At 47.2% G+C, this 24278-nt stretch overlaps 1 pseudogene; it reads right to left on the bottom strand.

Moving 5' to 3' along the window:
- Positions 1-23937, bottom strand: part of LOC130494013 (uncharacterized) — a 46590-nt pseudogene extending 22653 nt beyond the window's left edge.
- Between the last annotated feature and the right edge of the window lie 341 nt (positions 23938-24278).

Consider the following 24278-nt stretch of genomic DNA (forward strand, 5'->3'; position numbering starts at 1 on the left):
CCTGTGGGTTCCTATTGTTTTCACCTGGAAACCCTGCAATGACCCTTTCTAAACTTTCAAAATTAATCTCACACACATACCCATTATCTCCTGCAGGGCCATTTGCCCTCAGGGAAGCCTTTCTGCCAACAGGCAACAACTGCATCGATCATGGGGGACTTCTCCATCTGGCCTGGTGCTGAGAGCAGGTTTTGGGCCCCGACTCTGAAACGTGGCACAAAGTTAGTCTTAACCCAGCCAGCCTGGCCAGTTGTACAGTACTGGGATTCTGAGAACAACACACCTCCACTTCTCGCCTTCTGCTCCTCCCTCCATATTCACAATGACCTTGGCACAGTATTGGAATCCCCACTTCACCAGAGGCCTGCACTGGAGGGGGGGCAGGACCCTCCCTTGGGCAGTGAAACCACTTGGGCTGGTCACGTAGCTCGATCTCAGTAATGGAAGGGCCAAGGGGATGGCCATTGTAAATAATGGATAGGCCACTGCTTAAGGGGAGGGAAATGGGATTCCAAAATATTCCCAAATACAGAAAGATCCAAAAGATGGACCACTTCTGGTCCCAAGCAGTCCAGATAAGGGATACTCGACCTGTAACAGTACCCCAAAAAAACAGTGAATGGTGTTGGCAGGTGTACTTTTCAGGTATGGGCACCACAATGTTGGCATGATGAGTTCAATCACTTCTGTGATGCAGGAGGCCATGAGCCTGAGAACACATTCCTTGGAGTAATAAAATGGGACTTCTGAGTAGATCTGCTTAGCATTTCTCCCAGACATGTCCGCACACAGTGTTTGGCCCTTGCTTGGTGCACCTGGGAAGGGTTTTTATTTCCTGCTTCCCCACTGAACTATGGTGCATTTGTGCACCTCCTGGGGTTTCCCCTGTTGCCTCGAATTTTTCCCAAACCCGCTTTGCTGCAAATTTGTGAGAAAGATCTTGGAGGGCTGTCATGTGAGTAGGATTTTGCCACTCCAGCCCACACAACAGCCATGTTGCCTTCTCCTGTCCCCAGCAGCAGAGGTTCCCTCCCTCTGGCATCATTATATCATTCTTATGTTTTTACACTGTATCTTGCAGGTTCTCTGAATTTCCAGCTTTCATCTCTAGCCCTTTTTATTGCAGAGATATAAGGGGAAACATATTTGCAACAAAAGTAGCTAGACCTTTTTTTTTTTTGTCTTGAAGGCACGCCACCGTTTTTTTGTGGTACTATTATTTGTTTAACGCTCTTTCACACGGGCCCGGCTTGTACCCTGTCCCGCAAAGGAAGGTCTCCCAGTGGGATGAGGTGAGGAAGAGGAGGCAGCCAGGCCCGCCCCTCCGTCACAATGGAAAACCCCTCCTCAAGCCCCTTTTTTTTCATCGGTTAATTAGTAGCCGCTGTTTTGCAAGCCAATTTGTGGCGGGGGGGGGGAGGGAATAATATTATATCGTATATTTATATTTTATAAACAGTAACAAGCCAGCAGGCGGCAACGGCCACAAGCTTGACAGAGCTTTGCGCCAAAGGGAAATCTTGAGCCACGCAGAAGGATGCTAGGAGGTCTCCTCCCACCCATTCCTTACTTACCCTCTTTTCCTGGAAAGCCTCCTCCAGAGGGATCACCTGGTGATCTTGGTGCTCCCCGGATCTGCTGCAGACCCCGCAGAGGAGGGCGACGTCCTCCCTGCAGACAAACCTCAGGGGCTCCTGGTGCCTCTCGCAGACGCCCCCCTTCCCACCTGCCCCCTTCGCTTCTGCCCCCTTTCCCTCCTGAGGACGGAGTTTCTGGATTAGCCCCACAAAGTTGGCCAGCTGCCGGTTGGGCCGGAGGGTCCCCTCCTGCGCTCTCCCTCTGCACTGGGGGCAGCAGGAAGCCTCTGCCCTAGACGCCCCCCAGCTGCGGGTCAGGCAGGCGCGGCAGAAACTGTGGCCGCAGTCGGGGATCATGACGGGGTCCCTGAAGAAGTCCAGGCAGATGGAGCAAGAGGCTTCCTCGCACAGCTCCTGCAGGGGACCCCCCGCCGCCATGGCCGCCTGGAGGAAGGGAAGGGAGAGCCGGAGAGTTTCAGTTTCGTTTTCCCTGCAAAGGACTCTCCGACCTGGAATGAACGGCCCGAAGACAGAGCTGGGCCGAGTTGCAAGAAAAGGAAAGAAAAGAGGAGCCCCCTCTGGAGAAAGGGGCCCGGGGCGGAAGGCAGGCCTGGGGCTGGGCGCGTCTCCTTTGGCCTCGCGTTTGCAAGCGCCCGCCCCCAATGCAAGGGAGACCCTTTCCCCTTTGCATCCCCCAGGGCTTGGCAAAGGGGATGTTCCCCACGCCGCTGCAAAATGCTTCCCGGGTGTGGCGAGATCAGCGCTCACTCGGGCTGCCAGGTCCCTTTTTGCAACCGGCGGGAGGGTTTTGGGGCGGAGCCTGAGGAAGGCGTGGTTTGGGGAGGGGCTTCAATGCCATAGAGTCCAATGGCCCAAGCGGCCTTTTTCTCCCGGCGAACTGATCTGTATCAGCTGGAGATCAGCTGTAATAGCAGGAGATTGCCTGCCACCACCTGGAGGTTGGCCACCCTAGCGCTCACTAAGGTAGCTCACTAGCCTAGAAAGGGATGTACTGGAGCAAATGACACGGGATTGCCCATTGAGAACAAACTGGTGTTCAATGAAGGTCTCTGGAGGAGGACTGACTGCTCTAGGAGTGGAATGGCAGCCCCTGGAAGTAGGAGAAGTGCTCAAGGACTAGAATGAGGCCCAGGGATGCCAGCCTCCAGGTGGGGCCTGGGGATCTCCCTGAATTATTGCTCATCTCCAGACTGCAGAGATCAGTTCCCCTGGAGAAAATGGATGCTTTGGAGGGTGCGCTCCATGGCCTTGTACCCCACTGAAGTGGTCCCTGCCCTCCCCAGGCTCCACCTAGGATTGCCAGGTCCCCTCTTCACAACCGGCAGGAGGTTTTTGGGGCGGAGCCTGAGGTGGGTGGAGTTTGGGGAGGGGAAGGACTTCAGTGCCATAGAGTCCAATTGCCAAAGGCATCCATTTTCTCCAGGGGAACTGATCTCTATTGGCTGGAGGTTACTTGTAATAGCAGGAGATAGGACATTGATTCATAGGCTCGCCATGAGTCGGAGGCGACTTGACAGCACTTAACATACACAGAAGTGTGGAAGCCTCCCTGACTTCAGGCGGGCCATTCCAGAAGGTGAGGGTCACAACACAGAAAGCACGCCTACGGTCGGGTGTTGATCTTGTCCATTTGCAGGGTAGATGGGTTGGGTGGGTACAGTAGGGTTGACAACCTCCAGGTACTAGCTGGAGCTCTCCTGCTATTACAACTGATCTCCAGCAAATAGAGATCAGTTCACCTGGAGAAAATGGCCGCTTTGACAACTGGACTCTCTGGCATTGAAGGCCCTCCCTTCCCCAAACCCTGCCCTCCTGAGGCTCCGCCCAAAAACCTCCCGTCAGTGGCAAAGACGGACCTGGCAACCCCAGGGTACATTCAGTACTTTGCATCCTGAGGAAAAACATTATTTATGCCTGGCTCTGCAGAGTTATCCTGGTATTCCATGGTGGTCTCCCATCCAAATCCTCACCAAGGCTGATCGTGCTCAGCTTCCAAAATCTCACAAGATCAGGCTTCAGCTGAGCTACCCAGGTCAGGGTCCACCTAACCTCACCTACCTAGAGAAACATTGCAATTAGAGAAGGAATTTTCAAAAACAAAAACCGACTCTCTCAAACTACACCAGCATTTTAACCCCACAATATACTGGCTATCCCACATGCAAACAAAAAAAATCAATTATTTGATTATAAACTTGGAAAAAAATTGAGAAAATATCCGTAAAAATACGTATCACACTTCTTGCTGTATGTTAAAGTACCTGGACTACAGTTGCCACTGTTGGATGGAAAACCGCTTGTCTAGGTGCCTTTACTCTCTTAAATATCTACATTTGTTCATTAACCCTAACCCTGGGTTATCTCCCGGTCTCTAATCTGCCCTTTCTGTTCAAGGTGATTGAGAAAGCAGCGGAAGACCGGCTCCAGATCTTCTTGGATAACTCTTCCCTTCTGGACCCTTCGCAGTCTGGTTTCAGGCCAGGATACCAGACAGAGAAGGTGCTGGTGGCTTCAGTTGATGACCTCTGCCTGAATGTAGACAAATGCTGTGTCTCTCTGTTGCTCCTCCTGGATTTATATGCAGCCTTTGACGCAGTGAGCCCTGCCATCTTGTTGAGACATTTTGAGCTGAAGAAGTATCAGGAGACGTGCTTTAAATAGTTCCTAAAGGACAGGACTCGAAAGGTTACCACTGGATACCAGCTGTAATCAGGGGAGGGGCATGTCCATCATGATAACCTTGCTTATCTGCTCAGGGCCTTCTGCAAATTCCGCCCTACAAATGGGCAAGATCAACAACTGTACATACACACTATGCATTCTCTGTAGTGACCCCCCACCATTTCTCCCCCCCCCACTATGTGAATCAGGCAAGAGGAGATGGTAGCACTTTTGATTGACAGGGTGGCTGTTCAGCGGTCAGCATGTCAAGTAGAGGGGACGATGGGATTCCCCCCATGCAACTCTCATGGGTCTCTTTATCAGATTTTCCTCAAGCGTTGATAACACATTAGTATGATTATAAAAACCGAGCGCCAATGCGTTGCACTTCTCAGTGTGGTAGACTTGAATTGATGAAGCTTGGGTGCAAATTCCTACTCAGCTATACATTTGGTTACCAGTGTCCAGGTGGGGCCTGGAGATCTCCCAGTGACAACTGATCTCCAGATGAGATAAATCAGTTCCCCTGGAGATAACAGCTGCTTTAGAGCATGGACCCTATGGCATTATGCCCCCCTCAGGTCCCTCCCCTCCTCACACCACACCCTCCCTGAATCTGCCAGCGTGGTATAGTGGTTTGGCGCAGTGGACTCTGATCTGGAGAACCGGGTTTCATTCCCCACTTCTCCACATGAGCGGCTGATGCTAATCTGGTGAACTGGATTTGTTTCCCCACTCCTACACATGAAGCCAGCTGGGTGACCTTGGGCTAGTCACAGCTCTCCTAGAGCTTTCTCAGCCCCACCTACCTCTCAATGTATCTATTGTGGGGAGAGGAAGGTGATTGTACGCTGGTTTGATTCTTCCTTGAGTGGTAGAGAAAGTCAGCCTATAAAAGCCAACTCTTCTTCTTCATCATCATCTGCACCCAGAATCTCCAGGAATGTCCCAGGCCACAGTTGGCAACCCTAGCAAGGAAGCTCAGTAGCTCTTGGCCTAACTTCCTTCGCAGGGTCGTAGTGAGAAAATATGAGTACCCAGTTTTTAGGAAACAATTAAAGGACAGTGAGACAGCTGTGGGGATGAAAAGGGCTTATAATGAGATATACACAAAAATACAGGAAGAGAAACCTTTAATGCAACCGTAAACCAGTAGGATCCTAGTTATGCAAATCCAACTCCTGAGTTTTCTTTCCAACTGGAGAGTTGGGGATGGTTCAAGTCAATAAATGACAATACCCTTGTGATTGGCCGGCAGTTACAATATACCCCCATCCCAAAAGAAATCCAAGGAAGCACAGTTTTCAAGGTAAAATGACTTTATTATAAGAGTAACATCTTTTCAACCACTGGTATAACTGAAACACAACTGCAATGAATGTAGCAATTTTGACAGGGACAGGATATTTAGTGCCCTTCAGAAAGGGTATGATGAGCAGGGGAAAATCCTAATAGGTGATGCCCAGTAAAGTAATGTCCAGTAAAGTAAAGAATAAGCCCAGAATATTAACTTCAACTTGCAGGGCCTCTTCTTCCTCAGCACGACCTTTAGTTGTTCCTCGTGTGCTTGAGAGGAATGGAGGCCAGAGGGGGGAGTCTATTAAGAGCTCTCCTTGACAACAAGCCTGTTATTCTTTATAACGTAAAATGTGCTGTTGTTGCTTTCAGAAATAAGATACAGAGAACAAGGGGAATGTTGGGAGATTTTACACTGGTCAGTTTTGGTGTCTGGGAGCCTGGAGAGGCCTTTACAGGATACAAAAAGGGGGCTCTTGAGAAACAGTATTTTCTTATTGATGCTCCTGGTTTGAAGCGAAGGTCTTAAGAAGAGATTTTGAGGTGGCCTTTTTCACACACCCAAAAGATGGGCAGGAGGGTCTCTCCACGGAAGGAGGCTCCGGAGAACTCGCAGAGAAGTGAAGCTCGGTCAGCATCAAAAAAGGCCACTCGGTCCCCAGCGTAGTTGAGGCAGACTCGGATCCTCTTCAGCTCCCCGGTCAAGGGAAGGGCATCCTCCATTATCTCAGGCCCGAAGCAGCCCCCCCACTTCCCCACCTCCCAGATCCCTTCCTTAGGACTATAGGTAACCTCTCCCTTCCTCCTCACAGACTTTCTGGCCACCCCCAAACTCCATTCTTCCTCACTTCCCACAAGGACTTCCCAGAAATGGCGGCCTGCTGTGAATCCCTCACGGCCCAGCACAGCACGATATTCGTCAAATCTCTCAGGATTGTCAGGCAGATCTTGATCTATTTTTCCATCTCTCACGCTTTTCCGATCCTCCGACAGGACGAGTTCGGGATAGGCTGTGTCTGGATCCAGAGTCACATTTGCTGTTGGGGGGAAAATGAAGAGACAAGAAGAGAAGCATTTTCAGCAGGGAGATTTCTCCGCCTCTGGCCTGTTCTGTGTCCTCCTCCTGCTCCCACCTCTTCATAACCCTCTCCTGGATTCACAGACTCTCCTGCCTTCTCCTGACCTGCTAAAAGGCAGCACAGATTTTCTGTGAGCTTCACAGAATCACAGAGTTGGAAGGGACCACCAGGGTCATCTAGTCCAACCCCCTGCACAATGTAGGAAATTCACAACTACAAGAGAAGGCAGATAAAATGCACAATAAAAACCCACAGGAACAAAATTTCCTACCATATCCTACCCCAAGCAGAGAACCATGGATATTTCAGTCACAGGGGTTTTCCCCCTAAGAAATCACACAAGAGAGCATTTACACAAACACCCAGATCACATGAAAATGAGCAGAGGCACAGAATGGGTTGAACAAATCTCAAAACGGAATACAACTGAATTTGGTTTTAATTGACTGAACAAAACACAGAGTCTGGAAGGAGGTTCCCATTGCTTTTAGCCTGCCAGGGAGACGTGTTTCTCAACTGGCATTTGGGACACTTTTGGATGGACTTTGGGTAGTTTCTATATTTTAGTGAAAGAACAAAGATTGGACTGAATGCAGATTCTCAAGGAATGTGCTGTAAAGTAATATTACATCAGCAATAAAGTGAAGCCAATGTCCTGCCTGCACCCCTCAGATGCATGTGAGACCTTCACCCCTGAAGAATCTGCCTTCCACTTTTCAAAGGTTGTAACATCCAGCCTGATGAAGATCTCTAGTGTGCTTGAAAGCTTACACAATGTTTTGTGCCAATATAAAAAATAATGAAGGTATTACATTAAGTTTGTTCTTGTTAGGGGTTTTTGCATGGACCACTATGCCTGTACATTTTTTCTTGTACCCCAAGAATGACATTTCTACTCAACCCAATCTTCAAGTATTTGTTCAAAAAAATGATCACCCCTCTTCTCCTGTCATTCAAGGTGTCTCCCAGAACACCTTGAATCAAAAACATCCCAGTCGGTAATAATTTCTGTGCTTCACAGAAAAGGGAACTTGGGGGAAGGAAGACAGAGCAGGATTTACATTCCCTTGAAACTCTCTGTCTCTTCTAGAGAGACCAGGGTGCTTCGGCTGTGGTTTCCACACAGGGACAGGCTTGTGTGGTTTCCTTGTTGCTGGTGAAACTACTGATAAAGTACAACATCGGGAACTTGGTGGAAGGAAGAACAGAGCAGGATTCATATTCCCTTTGACACTCCAGTGGTGGTTTTTACACAAGGACAGACTTGAATGGTTTCCTTGTTAATGGTGAAGCTACTGATAAAGCACAGCGACGAGATCGGGGTTTTTGCATGGCAGTTCTGTCACGGGCTTGAGTGATAGATAGCCTGTCCCTGTGGTATTCCTATGAATCTTATGAATTCCTATGAATCTTATGAGTAAAGCATAAAAGTAAGAGGCTTATTTCTCTGAACAGAATTGATGTGAAAAGAAAGTAGAGTAAAGGTCATGCTGGCTAAAACTACTCTAAGATAAATAAATCTGCAAAACTACAAGGTTAAGATATGTAATGTTGCCCGCTTGATGATTGTATCTGGAAATAATATTGGCATCACTTATCCGAGGTGTTCTTCTTGACATTAACAAGGTCATTTCAGCCTGGGATCTTAGCCCCACTGATATCTGCCTTGTGAGGAAATAAAGCTACCATCTAATGACTCAAGACCTAAACAGTATAACAGATGGTGACCTTGCACTAGTGAACTGGTGACTTAATGCCAAAAACATAGTAAGGCTTTATTCACAGCCCAAGTGACAATGACACACCACCATGTGTGATCATGCCAGGTGCAAGGATACAGTGTAGCCACCCCGGGCAAAAGGTATTAGTGTAGCCTGCCTAGGGTAAAGTTATTCTAGCCTCTCAGCTCAGCTAACCATTGGTCTGAGAGAATATAAGCCAGCACCAAACTGCCAGAAGGCAGGGAGTTGATGGAAGACAGCTGAAGCTGTCTGACCTCACTCTCCACATCCTCAAAGATGTAAAACTTGGAAAGAAATGTTGGTAGAGGACGATGTAAAACTTGTCTGGCTATCAGCTTTTTCCGTCACTTGCGTGAGACATAAGAAATGAGTTACTGGAGGGCAGCAAGTCTGTCTGGCCATGGCTCATTCTATTATTTCATATCATGCGTGATATGGAACTCTACCATTTCACAAGCTCTTTGTGAGAATGGGAAAGACTCTTTTTGAGAGAGATTCATTTCAAGATGACCTGCTAAGACTGGATGTCTGAAATGACTGCTTGCAGACTATTCCATATGATGGAGGCTCTTAGTATTCCTACTAACCTTACTGTGGGGTCTAAGAGTATTGGATCAGTTCCATATTTGGAAACACTGACATCTCATTAATCCTAGCAAGGATTGATGGGTTCTCACTGAATGATCTAAATGGTCTGACTTGGCTTTCCTTGAGAAACATGGAAGTTGTGAAACCCAAGTTACAGAACTGGTCTCTTCAGTTCTCAGAACCAGAAACAGGATTCTTAGATACTCTTAGAGATTCCTCTAAGCAACCAGAGATATCTCTCAGGGTAAAGAGTCAGAGGTTTCCTCAACAACACAGAGGAAGCTTCTACACTCAGTGACAATGAGTGGCATACACAATATGCATACACAGATTACATTACATATAGAGAGCTATAGAGCTCTTACCTGGAACTAAGGTTCATACAGGTTCTCTCTACATATTGAATTTAAAGCTACACATAGTCTTATAAATTACTGACTTCAGCTTTACAAGAATCAGCTGTCTCTTATACAGAACAGTATTTCAATGAACCTAAACTGGCATGAAATACTTAATGAGCTTTTGGACTACAGCTCTCAAATAAACTAAGAATCAGAGAATCAAAGATATGGTAAAGACATAGAAACATGGGAAAAGACTATGTCCTTACAGAAATGGTTTGCAATATCCTGAATATAAACTAGAAGAGGTTTAGAAATAATATAAGGTTGTACTCTGAATTGATGCTTTTAACCATAACTTTCTCTCCTTATACTAATATTTTGACAGGATTTCTGTAAACTGATATATTCCTGAATGAAATGCATTACAGGTTTAAGGTTTGAAACCTTACATAGAGAAAGTGCTTATAAAGATTGTTTGAAATTGCTTGCATATATCATAATGTATTTTATGACATGTTTTGAGAGTGTGTAAATATTCACATGCATATATATATATATAATGTGAAATAAATGTTGTTTAAAGGAAGTTCCTTGTTTATAAATTTTCTGGCACACTTCAATAGAAAGCCTACAGTAGTAGGAGTCATCATTGACTCCTGTCTGTGAGGTCTCGCTGAATAAGATAATTTCACTTCTCAGTAAGTGATACATTCTAAGAGTGTAGACCCCTTAACAAAATGAGCCGTGATGGTTCCTCCCCCACTTTCCCTGCCACCCCAGTCCCCCTGCAGCGCCCACCCCCCTCCCCTGGGCCACCAGGGCTTTCACAATAAAAATAATAATCAGGAGTAGAATATCATTATATCGATGCCTTTCTCTGCATATTGTCATAACAGGAAGGTCTACAGGCCTATGTTTTAATGCCAGCTGGGAATTCAGAGAATAAGTAAAACATTATATAGATATAATGATAGAACAGTATTGCCTATTTTTTAAAAAAAACTAAAAATCCCCCCAGAGGTGTGGGAAGGAAACCAGGACAGGGTCAGGGAAATGGCTGCCACGTGGGTGGGGAAATCTGAATTTTCCCACCCACATAGCAGCCATCCAGGCTTTACTGCAAACCAGGTTTGAGAAAGATCGGAGAACACCTGGGAAACCCCAGCAGGTGTACAAACGTAGTGAGAAAGGGTGGAGAGAGAATCACTTCCCTAGAGTTTCCACCATAAAGTTAACAAACTTGAAGCATGACCTAGCCTGGGCTGGAAAAACGGATGCCTCAGCAGCCACCTTTGGCAGAAGAATACAGACTTTTGTTATGGAACTCAATCAAGCAACAAACGTCCTTCGGCATCAAGAATGGGTTTCCTTGCCTCACCTATATTTTGCGGAGCCTTGAAAAGAACAACTGACCCTACGCAGAAGGGAGCAAACCAGAGCTAAGCCAGCATTTGACCTGCATCCATGAATGTGGCAAATGGAAGTTCCTCAGCCCAGTCAACAGCGCTAGAAAGCATCCGCCTTCCTTTTGTGTGAATTCACTGTAAAATATACTCAGGAGACAGCCTCCTCCTGCCCAGAAGTGTGCATCAGTGTGACAGACGGGGAGGCGGAAGACCAAGCTGAAGAGGAGGCTTGTGAGTGACAGGCACGTCGTTCCCGCTCTTCTCCCAAACATCAAACACAAATTGTGTGTGAACAACTGGAAAAGAAGCACCAGGGCAGGCTGGACTTTATATATTGCCAATCCAGAAACACAGCTTTTTTTTTAACCCGTGGATCAAATACACAATTTATAGCACCTTGAAACTGAGGGAAATCTGGAAAGCAGGTAGGGATAGCCATTTAGAGAAATGGGATTCCCAACCTGGTCTGCGCCTCTCATGGGGAGGATTCTGAAGGGCCCTCAAGGGCTGAGGCCCAGCAAATGTTCTCCCATCATTCCAATATGGTGGCAGGTAGGTGAAAGGAGGCATTTCATCCCCTCAGAGTTCACCCAGAGTTCACCTTTCATCCTGACAGACCTCCTCCTCAGAACAAGAAGGAACTGGCCGTGGCAGGGATGGAGAGATGTTGAAGAACTAAACAAGAGCGTCAAGTAATGTTAACTCTGGAAAAACACCAAGTAGAAGAACACAAATTTTAAGGTGAAGCTTTTTAGTTAAGAAATAATTGAATGGTGTATGAATAAAAACTTACCTTTCTGCAGATGAAGTCCAGAATCCAGAGTGTCTGAGGAAGCAAAAGAAACAAAAGTGAGCAGCAGACCCTTGTGCCTATCCCCCATCATGTGACGAAAACATCAGTGCATAATATGGTCTATTTTTCTCTTGGGGAGGTAAGGTGCCATCGTATAGCCCCACCTCACCAGACCTCGAAAGTTCAGCAGGGTTGGTACTTGGATGGAAGACCAAAGAAGATTTTGCAGACTAAGGCAATGAGAAAGAAATCTCTGCTTCTCACTTGCCTTGAAAACCTCTTTCTGGGCTTGCCATAAGTTGGTTGTGACTTGATGGCACGTGTACATATTTCTTCTGAGTTTGGGCTGAAAGGTTAAGTAAAACCTACTTCTGGGGGAAATTCCCAAATTTTATTCATGTGGAGATATTCACATTTCTTTTCACTAGTCACGTCGAGTGACTGGAGATTCACTTCATAGAAAGTATGCGAAGGACTGCAACCCAAGGGTCCACTCCAGCTAAATTTAGGATCCTTCCAAAAAGAGGTTCCACAGTGCCATTCTAAGCGGATTTACTTCCTTCTAAACCCACCGATTTTAATGGGCTAGTTCCCTCAACAACATGATATCCCTTCAAATATTTAAACATGGCTATCATGTCTCCCCTCAACCTTCTCTTGTCCAAACTAAACAAACCCAACTCCCTAAGTCTCTCTTCATAGGGCATGGATTCCAGACCTCTGACCATTCTGGTCGCCTTCCTCTGGACGCTCCAACTTGTCAACATCCTTCTTAAATTGTGGAGCCCAAAACTGGATACAGTAAGCTGCAGCAGCCATTTTGTGGCTGGCTCCTCTTCCAGTGGCATCCATTTTGTGGCTGCGCCCACCATGCTGTGTCTGAATTCCAAAGGTGGCTACTGTTGGAATAATATCTTTTGGTTCTGATATTATTCCAGTCCATTAGCAGAGTGCTTTAAGCTTAGCAACAGCAGAAGATTTTGTGTGCGTGTTAGAATCAAAAAGGGAAGCAGCTTTTGTATCTAATCAAATTAAAATCATTTACTGGTGAAATACACTTTGGATAGGGAAGGCAAACTGGGCCCTCTATCCTAATCTATCTTGCTAGCTCTCTAGATATAAAAAGGTAACCTGCCTTCCACGCCATTGTGGGGGTGAGAAGGCCTGAGCGCAACAGAGCTCGGCTCTAGCGGCTTGCATGGATGAGGGCGAGAAAAGAGAGAGAAGGGAAGTTTTCCTGAAAATATAACTCTAAACATCGAAGGGGACAGGAAATGAGGGTGAGGTGTAATAGGAGACGACCCTCTCTGTCCTGTCTATCTATCGGACTCTCTGATCAGTTCCCCCCTCTGGATGTGGCGGCAAGTGACACCGTATGGAAAGGGCATATATTCCAACAGCTACGAGTTCAAAAAGGTTGGGGGGCCCAATATAAGCAGCCTGAAACACGTCTAGCCCAAGCTAATGTCCAGTCTGAAATCCCTGCAGCATTTCTTCATTACCTTTGAATTGCTTCTTGATGCCCTCCAAAAGGTGATTTAAATCTGAGAAGTCCCAGATTCGCCACTTCAGTGCAAGAGGAAAAGCCACTGGATCCTCAAATGCCTCCTTTTCTTCATACCTGGAGAAAATCATGTCAAGGTACCATCCATCTAATTCAGAATCACGCCCACCCCAGGCAGATCAGAGAAACAGAGGTGAAATGGGGAGAAAGCCTAAAGACAGGCTGAGGCTGGAAGCAGAGCAAGACAGGAGGCTCTTTGAAGAAGAGCTCTCCATAGCCCCTGAGACCCCAAAGCCACACAGCAGCTCTGGGGAATGGCTATTAAAAATAAAACAGCCCATTTGACCTCAGAACACCATTACAGGGGGAGGAAGGGCTCCTGTCAGCCCCTGAGCCATTTTCCTGTGCTGAAACTATGCTGGGGGAGAGGAAATAACACCCCTCCCCAGGGCTTTCTGGGCATGAAAAATGGCTGTGGGAGAAGCAGGAGACCTCCCCGCCCCCCACCACACCTGTAGAGGCATTTCAAGGCCCTACTTTCTTCCCTAAAGTGGTTGAGGGGATCCCAGTCCCAACTCTGAAAAAAGCGAACACCAAGTTTGACCCTAAGAACGTCAGCCCCACACCCCCTGCCCAGACCTGCCTTGTAAATGTCCAGTGAAAAAGAGTTTCACAAACATTGCTAAACTCACAACAAGCTCAGAACGACCTCGTAGGAAGCGACCGGGGGTTACTTAGTACTGTGAAGTTTGCCAAAGCACACCTCTTGTTAAAAAGTACCGGTGTAACAACTATACTGTATGTTTTAGAAGTAGCTACTATTTGTTATATAAATGCCTTTCTACTAGGGTTGCCAACTCCAGGATGGGAAATACCTGGAGATTTGGGGGGCGGAGCCTGAGGAATACTTTTAATACTTTGTTCCTCGTGGGAAGCGTGGAAACTTTGAGCCCAATAATGTCACAAGAGCATTCTTCTTCCTCTGAAACTACTTGAGGAGACTTAAAGCAGAGGTGGGAATTTTCTGATCACCACCTGTGTGTTCCCCATCATGGGTTGCTCTGAATGACAAATGCTTTATTTCGGAAGCCCTATTGTTGCCATGGCTGCCAACGCAGCTCAGCGGCAACATGGCTCCCTGACGGGGATTCCTTGCTCCAATGGCTGACGTGTAAAAAACTCAAAAAGCACATGGGAAAGGGGATCGCTGCCATTCCCATTTCACCACAGCCTTGACGTGGGGCAATCTGCCAGTGTGGAAACAGCCAAGTACAAATTTGAGTAGGAGCAGTGCATTTAAGTGCCACGTGGTGGCAGGAACACTAATGGAAATATGGCACACACACACCCCAACTCCTGCTTCCTCATGTATAATCTCACCATACCCTCCTTAACAAACAGAGCACATTGGATTGGGCTGGCTGGGTCATCACCTCTAAAGTGCCCCCCTAGCCAGCCCTGATGCCATCCAAGGCATTATCTGGGCCAAATAGGTTCCAACTGGCCATTTTGTGGAACGAATGTAGCTGAGGAACCCTGAATTTCCTGAGGTAGTTTTTAAAATGTGGCTTTGGAAGCAGCTGCCACTATATTGAAATGTCTGGTTATATAAAGGCATGTAGTGACTATGTACTCATATGCACACACATAGATATGTTTGGGGATGTTGGCATCCGGGAGCCATGAACCAACAAATCATGCTCTCTGTGCCTGGTACTGCCTCACACCAGTAGAGAAAAAGCTCTAAATTACCTGTTTCCTTAGGAATGTGGTTTCTGGTTATTAAGCTCACAAGATCAGGCACTCACTCAGTGACGCCTTTGGGCAATATCTATAGGCTATGCTAATTATCATGGATTAGACACCTAACGTGTATTGGTGCTTTTGTGTATCAATCTGCTTGTCAGCAGCTATGGGCCTGCCCCATTCGAATGCATAAATGATACTGAGGTTCCTTTGTTCGTTGGTGAGTAACCCTGCATCTTATCTGTGGTTATTTCACCCCAGGTCTGTGTTTAGCTAAATAAAGAACTGTTGCTTTTAACTTAACCTCCTCCTTGTTGTCTATCATTGGACTCTATAAGACAATCAGGAACTTCATTTGGCGCTCAAGCAACGTAGGGTGAAGCCAAAAGGCTGCCTCCCTATTTTTTTTTAACACCACAACATAGTTGGGAGGGGATTCACTTTTAGAATCCTCTGGCCTTTGGTAAGTGGGCATGGGGAAAGTTGCTCCAGGGGAGGCCTGACGTCTCTAGTCAGCCCTTTAATGGCTGGAGGGACCCCAGCTTGCTTCCCTGGAGGGCGGAGGACCCCAAAAAAGTCCAACCCAAATGCTCGTTCAAGGAGGCTAAGCTGCGTGGAAAAAGGAGTGAATGCCTTGGATCACGATCCGTTGTGAATATGGTGAAAAACAAAGCAAAGCATGTATGTGTGTATGAATGAAGGCAGCTGATTTTTATTGTCTGTGCGAAAGGTGTTGTCTCATAAAATCCCTGAGTAACTGGTTCCCAGGTTCCATCAGTCAATTCCCGCTGACGAGTGAAGAAAAGCCTTAGCCAGGGGGTCCCCATGGGTCAGCCACAGTAAACTCACTGGTCCCACGGGATGTGTGTTGAAAAACTCGAAGAAAACTTTTATCCCTGGTTTTCCTGTTTCTACTTCCTGCCCTCTGGGGTATTGGGGTAAGAGTGTTAATTCAGGACCAAAGGATTAAAAGTAAGAGGACAAAAAGGTCTCTTTTCAATTTGCAAAGCCAAGATGCATCTAAAAAAAAGGTTAACCAAATAAACAAAATATTTAAAAGTAAATAAAGTTCAGATTTTAAAGAGTGAATTGTATTAAAGCTTTCTGTCTTTCTTTCTCTCTTAAAAAGCTGTTTCTTACTTATCAAGCTGTTTGTATCTGCCTAGCCCTGCATAGCCAGATACATGCCTCCCATAAATCATTTCCCCCTATTTCCCTCCTCCTTTCTCCTTTCTGCCTGCTCCCTGCTGGGGTGCCAGATCCTGACAGGAGCAGGATGCGGGGCTAGTGGCTGAAAAAAAAAAAAAAGGGAAAGGCTCACAGCTCGTGCTTGTTCTGTTTGGCTTGTTCCGTTGCTTATGCAAACTGCTTTTAGTTTGCCATAATATCTGTGAGCTACTTTAAAGTGTTTATTTTCTTTTGGGTACAGACAGAAGATATGGTTTGGTTATGTTATGAGATTTGTGACTGTTTTGTGGTGATGTGCAGCAAATAAAAAGATCTTGCATGTGAAATTTTAAATGGTAGCTGTGAAAGTGTAAAAAGGGTAAGTTTAGAGGTGAAAGAAAGGGGACTGTCTCAGTGAACGTTGAAAAGGGTGGTAAAAGTGGTTTGTGTATTGAAAGCAAAGGAGGCAATGTGAAAGGGTTATTGAAGATGGTATTTAGAAGGTGTAGCTGTGCAAATAAAGAAAGGGAGGGAATGAGGAAGCAGAAAGGCGAGTTGTGTGTATTGTGCACGGAGGGTCAGGGGAAGGTTGTAGTAAAATAAAAGAAACCCATGTTTAAGTTTTTATATTTTGCTTTGTTAAAGAGCAAAGAGATTACACATTATTCTCTTGTATTTTAATTAAAACTTTTAAAGCTTGTTTTGGTTAAAAAGGACTCAGCCTTGGAGGGTTCGATGTAGGTGAACTTGAAAAGTATAAAAATGCTGCTGTATATAGTAAAACAAAATTATTATAAGATTTGTGCTTCTCTTATCCATTGCTGAAGTTCCTGGTTGTCTTATAGAGTCCAATATAGACAACAAGGAGGAGATTAAGTTAAAAGCAACAGTTCTTTATTTAGCTAAACACAGACCTGGGGTGAAATAACCACAGAAAAGATACAGGATTACTCACCAACGAACAAAGTAACCTCAGTATCATTTATGCATTCGAATGGGGCAGGCCCATAGCTGCTGACAAGCAGATTGATACACAAAAGCACCAATACACGTTAGGCGTCTAATCCACGATAATTAGCATAGCCTATAGATATTGCTCGAAGGCGTCACTGAGTGAGGGCTTGATCTTGTGAGCTTAGTAACCAGAAACCACATTCCTAAGGAAACAGGTAATTTAGAGCTTTTTCTCTACTGGTGTGAGGCAGTACCAGGCACAGAGAGCATGATTTGTTGGTTCATGGCTCCTGGATGCCAACATCCCCAAATATATCTATGTGTGTGCATATGAGTACATAGTCACTACATGCCTTTATATAACCAGGCATTACAATATCACAAGTCTTCACTGTGGCTGAAGGTAAGCGGCAACGCCCATTTTGTGGCTGGCTCCGCCTCCTGAGGCTGCGCCCACTACAACATATCAGAATTCCAAAGGTGTCTGTCACCTCAAAAAAGGTTGGAGACCCCTCTTCTAGAGATGCACAGGCAGGTGTCAACCCAGACACCCCAAATACAGTTTCACTTCACCATTTCCTGTTGATGAGGCTCTGTGTTTAAGCTGTTTGCCACTGACAGACGGATGGAGATCCACGATCTTAATTACACCCAGTTTGGCCCTCGGCCATGACCCTGAAGGACCACGTTCTTTGCAGGATACCCAGACCCCTCTCAGTGCTAAGAAGGTTAATGAGAAATATTCACTTACCTCTGCAAGGTTCTTCTGACATCCTAAAGAAAAATGGTAGAGAAAGAAGAGAGACCTCAATGCTTGTGAAAAGGCCACACCAGGAAGACCCCCTCAGACCCTAGAAGATTCTGCACTCTGACCCTTCTCTCGTGTCCAGCTAGCAGACTTTCACTCAAAGGCCGGGGGGCATCTCCATAGAGTGGGAGAAAATCTTCATGAGGATAATATCAACAAGGTGGGGCCATTCCAGAGCAGAGATGGGTGATCTACTCTGATGTCTCAAACAAAGGGATTTTCCTCTCATGGAAGGCAGGAAGCCCTCAGATTAGGGTATGAAGCTCTCCTGGCCACCTGTGGACACAGAGGCATTTGAAGCAACTCAACATCCAGGTTGCTTGACTTGGCCCCGCACTGGTCTTATTTTCCTTCTTTCCACATGAGGGCATTTTCCAGATTTAAGAAAAAATAACTAGATTACAGTTGCATTTTAACAACATAATGGCCCCAGCTTTCATTTATTTAAAAAGTATTTAGTCCTTGTTGTTACAGAGTTATAACTGGAAATGTGGAAGCTAGGAATTAGATCATTATAATGTTACAGAGCTATAGCAATCTAGACTTTGCCCTTTACTTTAAAGCCTGAGAAAAATCCTCTGATGGGGGTAGGGAATGGTGGCCACAGAGACTGAGAGAAGAACCTTTTAGCCCTTTAAAGGGTTTTCCCCCTTTTTCTTGCAGGGTTGCCATGTGGCCCAGCAGGGAAAGGGAAAGGGGGGGGGTCTGGGCACAAATGCCATCACATCTGCACAGATGAAATGGGTCGGCAGCATCAAGCACAGAGGTGCCAGCAACAGGTGGGTGGATGCCACTCTCCTTCCACGTGTTGTTGCTCTTGTGTGGGTGTGTGCATTTTCAAGCACCCATCTGCATGCAACCAGTCTAAGCCCCAACAGTCATCCTCCTTTCAAAACTTGCTGTGAAAAAACTTGCCTATAACCCTCGTTCCTGGTTGTTGGGAAAGAGCTACCCGTGAACCTGGTTTGACTTGCATGTTGTTCCCCAGACTGTTGCTTGACACACAAACACACTTCTGCTTCTGAGATGGAAGCCTAGCAGCCTCAGTCTATCAGGGAGGTGCTGCATTTCCAGGGGGTAGAGTTTTACAGGGTCACTTTGACAGTTTCTTCCAGTCTGCCCCTGGCTGGAGATGAAATGGGGCAGAAGGAGGCACCGAAAGGGTCTGGGGGCAGCCTTCTCCCAAAGGGGAGCCTGGGCTGTCCTTGCCACACTCTCACCTGCAGGAGTTCACTGGCTGGCTGCTGACATTTCTCCTCCATCTCCCGGATGAGGCTGTCCAGAGAGGAAAGAGCCTCAGAGAGTTTGGCCAGGTGTTGGTCCCTGTTTCTTGTCACCGCCTTCTCCACTTCTTCCATCTGGGTCAGCCAGAATTTCTCTTGTTCCTCCAGAAACTTATGCAGTTGCCTGAACTTGGTCACTGTCTTCTGCTGCACTCCTTTGGTTTGCTTCTGAGATGGAAAAAGAAGAATACAGCCCGCCTTTGCAGTGAGAAGAGGGGCCTTAGGAGACTCCTGTCAGAAGTGCACTTTTGATTTCCCCAGAGACCGCATCAATATTGGGTCAAAAAATAGAAAGACTGAGAAGAATTCATCCAAAGAACACATGAATTCTCTTTGCATTGGTTCTGGTAGGTTATCCGGGCTGTGTAACCGTGGTCTTGGTATTTTCTTTCCTGACGTTTCACCAGCAGCTGTGGCAGGCATCTTCAGAGGAGTAATACTGAAGGAGACTGTCCTTCAGTGTTACTCCTCTAAAGATGCCTGCCACAGCTGCTGGCGAAACGTCAGGAAAGAAAATACCAAGACCACGGTTACACAGCCCGGATAACCTACAAGAACCAATGAACTCTGACCGTGAAAGCCTTCGACAATATCTCTTTATATTATTTTCTTCTTGGAGTGATTTTACTTTACATAATCAAATGTGCTGCAGTACAAGAAATCAGAGCCTAAGAAGCTTCTCACATCTCTCCCCCCTCCCCGCATAGACACTTTGGTTTCTTCCAGACTCCTTTTCATTGCAGAGCTATTAAGAGGAAAGGTGCCCCCTTAATATTCACAAGAGTTCATTCTAAGTGGTCTTTCATCAACTTTTCTGTGGGAAACTAAGCCATTGGAAGAGACTTTTCTGCATTTTTTTCCTGTGTACATTTCCAGTGTCTGTTCACCTCCCAGCAATAGAGACACTTACCAGCAGGTCTTGGCTTTCCATCACTACATGGGTTTTAAACAGCAGAATTTTTTTTCTGTCCTTCCACAAAATCTCCAGACAATTGCAGAACTCATCCTGGGAGTGGGGGAATCCAAATTGGGATTGTTTTTTGTCAGAGGTTTATGATAAAACATAAAAAGCAAAACTGTCAACAAATGCAGGATGTCCTGCCCCATGCAACCCCTGCCTAGAGGGTTAACAGTAACTGCAGACTAGCATTATTATTTTTTTTAAAGGAAGAATATAATGTGGAGGGGAAATAGTTAAAGCCTTCTACCAATAGGCTGCTGCCCCTTGGTGGCTTGGCAGGACAATCACATGGCCAGACATCAACACAGCCTGCCCGGAAGAGTGCCAACGTCCCAACACCACCCCCTGAGCACAAGGGGAGGGCAATTAGGAAGCGAGCAGCCGAGCCAGGAGACGGGCAACAAAGAGATGTTGTCAGTCCCTAGTCCTGAGTGTTTCCCTATAAAAAGTGTCATGGGACACCCAGGAGTGCAGCTAGAAAGGACCCACACATCATCCATCTTGTCGATTTCTGACCTTGTACTCTCGGGAAGCCTCCTCCACAGGAATGATTTCGTGATCTTTGTGCTCCTGGGACTGGTCACAGACCACACAGATGGGGGCTTCATCATGCTTGCAGAAAAGCTTCAGCGGCTCCTGGTGTTCCTGGCAAACTCTCTCCGTTCTGGCTGCCACAATTGTCTGATGCCAAAAACAAAAGAACCACATTTGTTTTATTCCCCAACCGCCCCCCCATATTTTTGAACTCTCTCTGTGTGTACTTGGTGACTGATCCAGAAAAGAAATGTATAGGAAAGAGAGATGTAACCAAGCTTTTATTGACGCCTCAAATTCCTTTGAAAGCTAATGGATTGATAACAATTCCTGGCTCAGAGCAAACCGAACACTCCCTGCATCTACTTTGCCAGTCGGCACATCCATCCCCACATCCTCAGCTGGTGGCTCCCCCCTGCTCTAGCAACGAGATTTCTAGTAGCATCTGGGGCTGTTGCAGAAGGAGGAACCAACAAAATAAGGGAATTGGAACATCCTGTCACAAATAATTTTCAAAACATATCCATGTTTTCTGCGAAAGTGATGGTTTATTCCAGGGATCCCCCAAACTTTTACGGCTTGCGGGTACCTTTGGAATTTCCAGGGAGGGTAGTGAGTGCCACCCCAAAATGGCTGCCACAGGAGGCGGAGCCAAACCCAAAATGGCTGCCACGGCGAGCAGAGCCACATAAAAAAAAACCTCCCATCTCAAGTCTAGATTCTGCAATCCTCCAACTCTCCTTTCTAAACTCTTAGAAAGAATTTCACAGGCCTCTCGAATGAATTTTCCCTCAGGGCAGCTGTTGGAAGGAATGAACTGTGCAATGTCGCTTAATGCTAGCACAGGCCTTGGATCTACTGGGGAGGGCGGTGGAGAGTTAGTATAGGGGTAGATAGGACCTTTTTTCCTTTTAACCACTCCCACTGCTGTCCCTTTGTTACCCAGAATGCTACTCTTAGGGGTTTCCTCTTCCTTCCTTCCTTTTCTCTCCCTTTTGTCCACCATGAGGCCTGGACATGTGCTCTACAATCTCTCTCCATCTTAGCTTAGTTAGTTACTTACAAGCCTTTACTCTGTCTTTCCTGTCCAGTATGGCGTTCACCTACAATAAAGAACTTCTATTTCTTTTCTAAAGTTATGAGCCTGAGTGTGAACCTATTCCTCAAAGCGGCCAAACTATAGACTTCTGCTGTGCACAGACTCAGCTCTGCTTTCAGCAGCCATCCTGAACGGATCTACAGGCAACATCCTAGGAGTTTTGGGGCCATCGTGATCACGGGGGATGCTCTGAAGGCCCTTTGGAAACAATATCAACAGTTTTGTCCCAGTATTAATAACAGCTCTCGGAGCTGAAGCACATTAGCTCCTGATCCAGCCAACTTTGCCCGTGATGCAGTCACATCTTTCTCCGTTCCTGCCAGGGCTCCCAACCTCATTCCAGATTCACAATTACAGTGGCATGATACTGGAATTTCCCTCCACGCCAACAGCATACGTTTTGGTGGCTGGAGGGGACGGGAACCACATCCTCTGGATCGGGGGTCCACAGCAGGGTTTGGTGGGCACCACTGAGCTGATCAACACCTTTCCTGGCGCATGTCAGGTGTTTTTGGAAAGTGGGTCGAGCTTTTGCCCAGGAGGCCTTCTGATTGGCTGTGCAGACTTTTAGAAACATTGCTTTGGCAGCAGCTTCCACCACAGCACAAGGACCTTCACTGTGTGACTGAATGGAAGGTGTGGCGGCCATTTTGTGGGTAGCTCCACCTCCTGCAGCAGCCATTTTGTGGCTGGGCCCACCACATGGGTGTCAGAATCCCAAAGGTGCCCACAGCCTCAAAAAGGTTCGGGACCCCTGCTCCTTAAGCAGGGACACCTCTTGGACTGGCCATGATGCTAAATCTCAATACAGGAGAGGCAACAGCATTCCCACTGTAAAGAACGGATGAGATGTAACTGCTACGCTGGGAGAAGACAGGTCATGTCAGCGGGGGGCTGGGGGCACAAGGAGCAAGACCACCTTCTGAAAAATCAAACTCCACTACCTACAAAGAGGCATCTCCTGGTGGGACACACCTGAAGCTGCCTTATACTGAAAGCCTCGGTCCATCAAAGTCAGTATTGTCTACTCAGACCGGCAGCGGCTCTCCAGGGTCTCAGGCAGAGGTCTTTCACATCACCTACTTGCCTAGTCCCTTTAACTGGAGATGCCGGGGATTGAACCTGGGACCTTCTGCATGCCAAGCAGATGCTCTACCACTGAGCCACAGCCCCCAGACAGATGGCAGGGCATCAAAGGAAAACCTGACGTTTGAATGGTTCTTGTTGCCACCCACTGCTTTGGCAGCCAGCCAATCTGCCGCTCAACAAAGGAATCAAAATACAAAGCTGATATATATATATATATATATATTCTTTTTTCTTTTTTTTTAAGCGGCAAGGAGGCCCCAAAGACTGGAGACCTCAAGACTGCTTTGAGCCAGGCACCAAGAGGCAAGAAAAGTCTTCACTCCTGGGGAAACGAAGCACAGTAAGAGCAGGGACGGGTCAGACAGAAGGAGGGATCTGCCCAGCCCAGGATAAGAACGTAAGAAAAGCCCTGCTGGATCAGACCAAGACCCATCAGGTCCAGCAGCCTGTTCACACAGTGGCCAACCAGGATCCTTTTCCCAACTCTGGTAGACCCTATGGGTATCGCTGAAGGCCATTTATACACAGGAGGTTTTGCCTTGGATTTGCGGCTCTCTAGATGCGCATTTCCCCCATCTGAATTCTCAGATCTCTGCGTGGGGGCTTGTTGTTGGGTTCTGAGAATTTGGATGGGGAAAATGTGCGTCCAAGAGTGGCAAATCCAAGGCTAAACACCCCATGCATAAATGGCCAAAGGGTGATCAGATCCTGGTTTACTGTCAGGAAACTGGGGCCTAATATTGAACTGGCTTACCATTATTTGCATTCCAGCTAGGACTCTTTTCACTGGGTAAGACCTGCACAGAAGCCAAGAAGCAAACCCGGCTGGTCCCCAACAAGATCCAGAGAGACTTCTTACCTTCTTCTCTCCGTCAGGCTCCTCCAGAGGGATCACCTGGTGATCTTTGTGCTCCTTGGATCTGCTGCAGACCACGCAGAGGGGGGCTTCGTCCTCCTTGCAGAAAAACTTCAGGGGCTCCTGGTGCTTCTCGCAGACCCCCCTCCTTCGCTTCTGCCCCCTTCCCTCCTGAGGACTGAGTTTCTTGGCTACTTCCACAAAGTTGGCCAGCTGCCTGTTGGGCCGGAGGGTCCCCTCCTGCGCTCTCCCTCTGCATTGGGGGCAGCAGGAAGCCTCGGCCCCTGACGCCCCCCAGCTGCGGGTCAGGCAGGCACGGCAGAAATTGTGGCCACACTCCGCAATGGTCACCGGGTCCCTGAAAAAGTCCAGGCAGATGGAGCAATTGGCTTCCTCGCAGAGCTCTTTCAGGGGACCCTCCGCCGCCATGGCTGCCTGGAGGAAGGTGGGATGAGAGAAGAAGAGAGTAGGTTTAGTTTCCCCGCTTTCCAAAGATCCCTCCCTGCAAAGGACTCCCTGCTGCTGCTGCTGCTGCTGCTGCTGCTGCTGCTGCTGCTGCTGCTGCTGCTGCTGCTGCTGCTGCTGCTGCTGCTCTGTGCTCAAGGGCCTGGCGATAGGCTGATAAGGAAAAGTTGATAAGGAAAGGGCCGGGGTGGGAGGCAAATTGTGGGGAGGAAACGGCTCCCTTGCAAGCCCCTGGAGGGGAAGGGAGACGTTTCCCTTTGCATCCCAGGGGAAGTCCGGGGAAGGTGGGGATGAAGCGGAGGGGA

Source organism: Euleptes europaea, chromosome 1 (genome assembly GCF_029931775.1).
Source record: "Euleptes europaea isolate rEulEur1 chromosome 1, rEulEur1.hap1, whole genome shotgun sequence".
In the NCBI taxonomy this organism is placed as follows: domain Eukaryota; kingdom Metazoa; phylum Chordata; class Lepidosauria; order Squamata; family Sphaerodactylidae; genus Euleptes; species Euleptes europaea.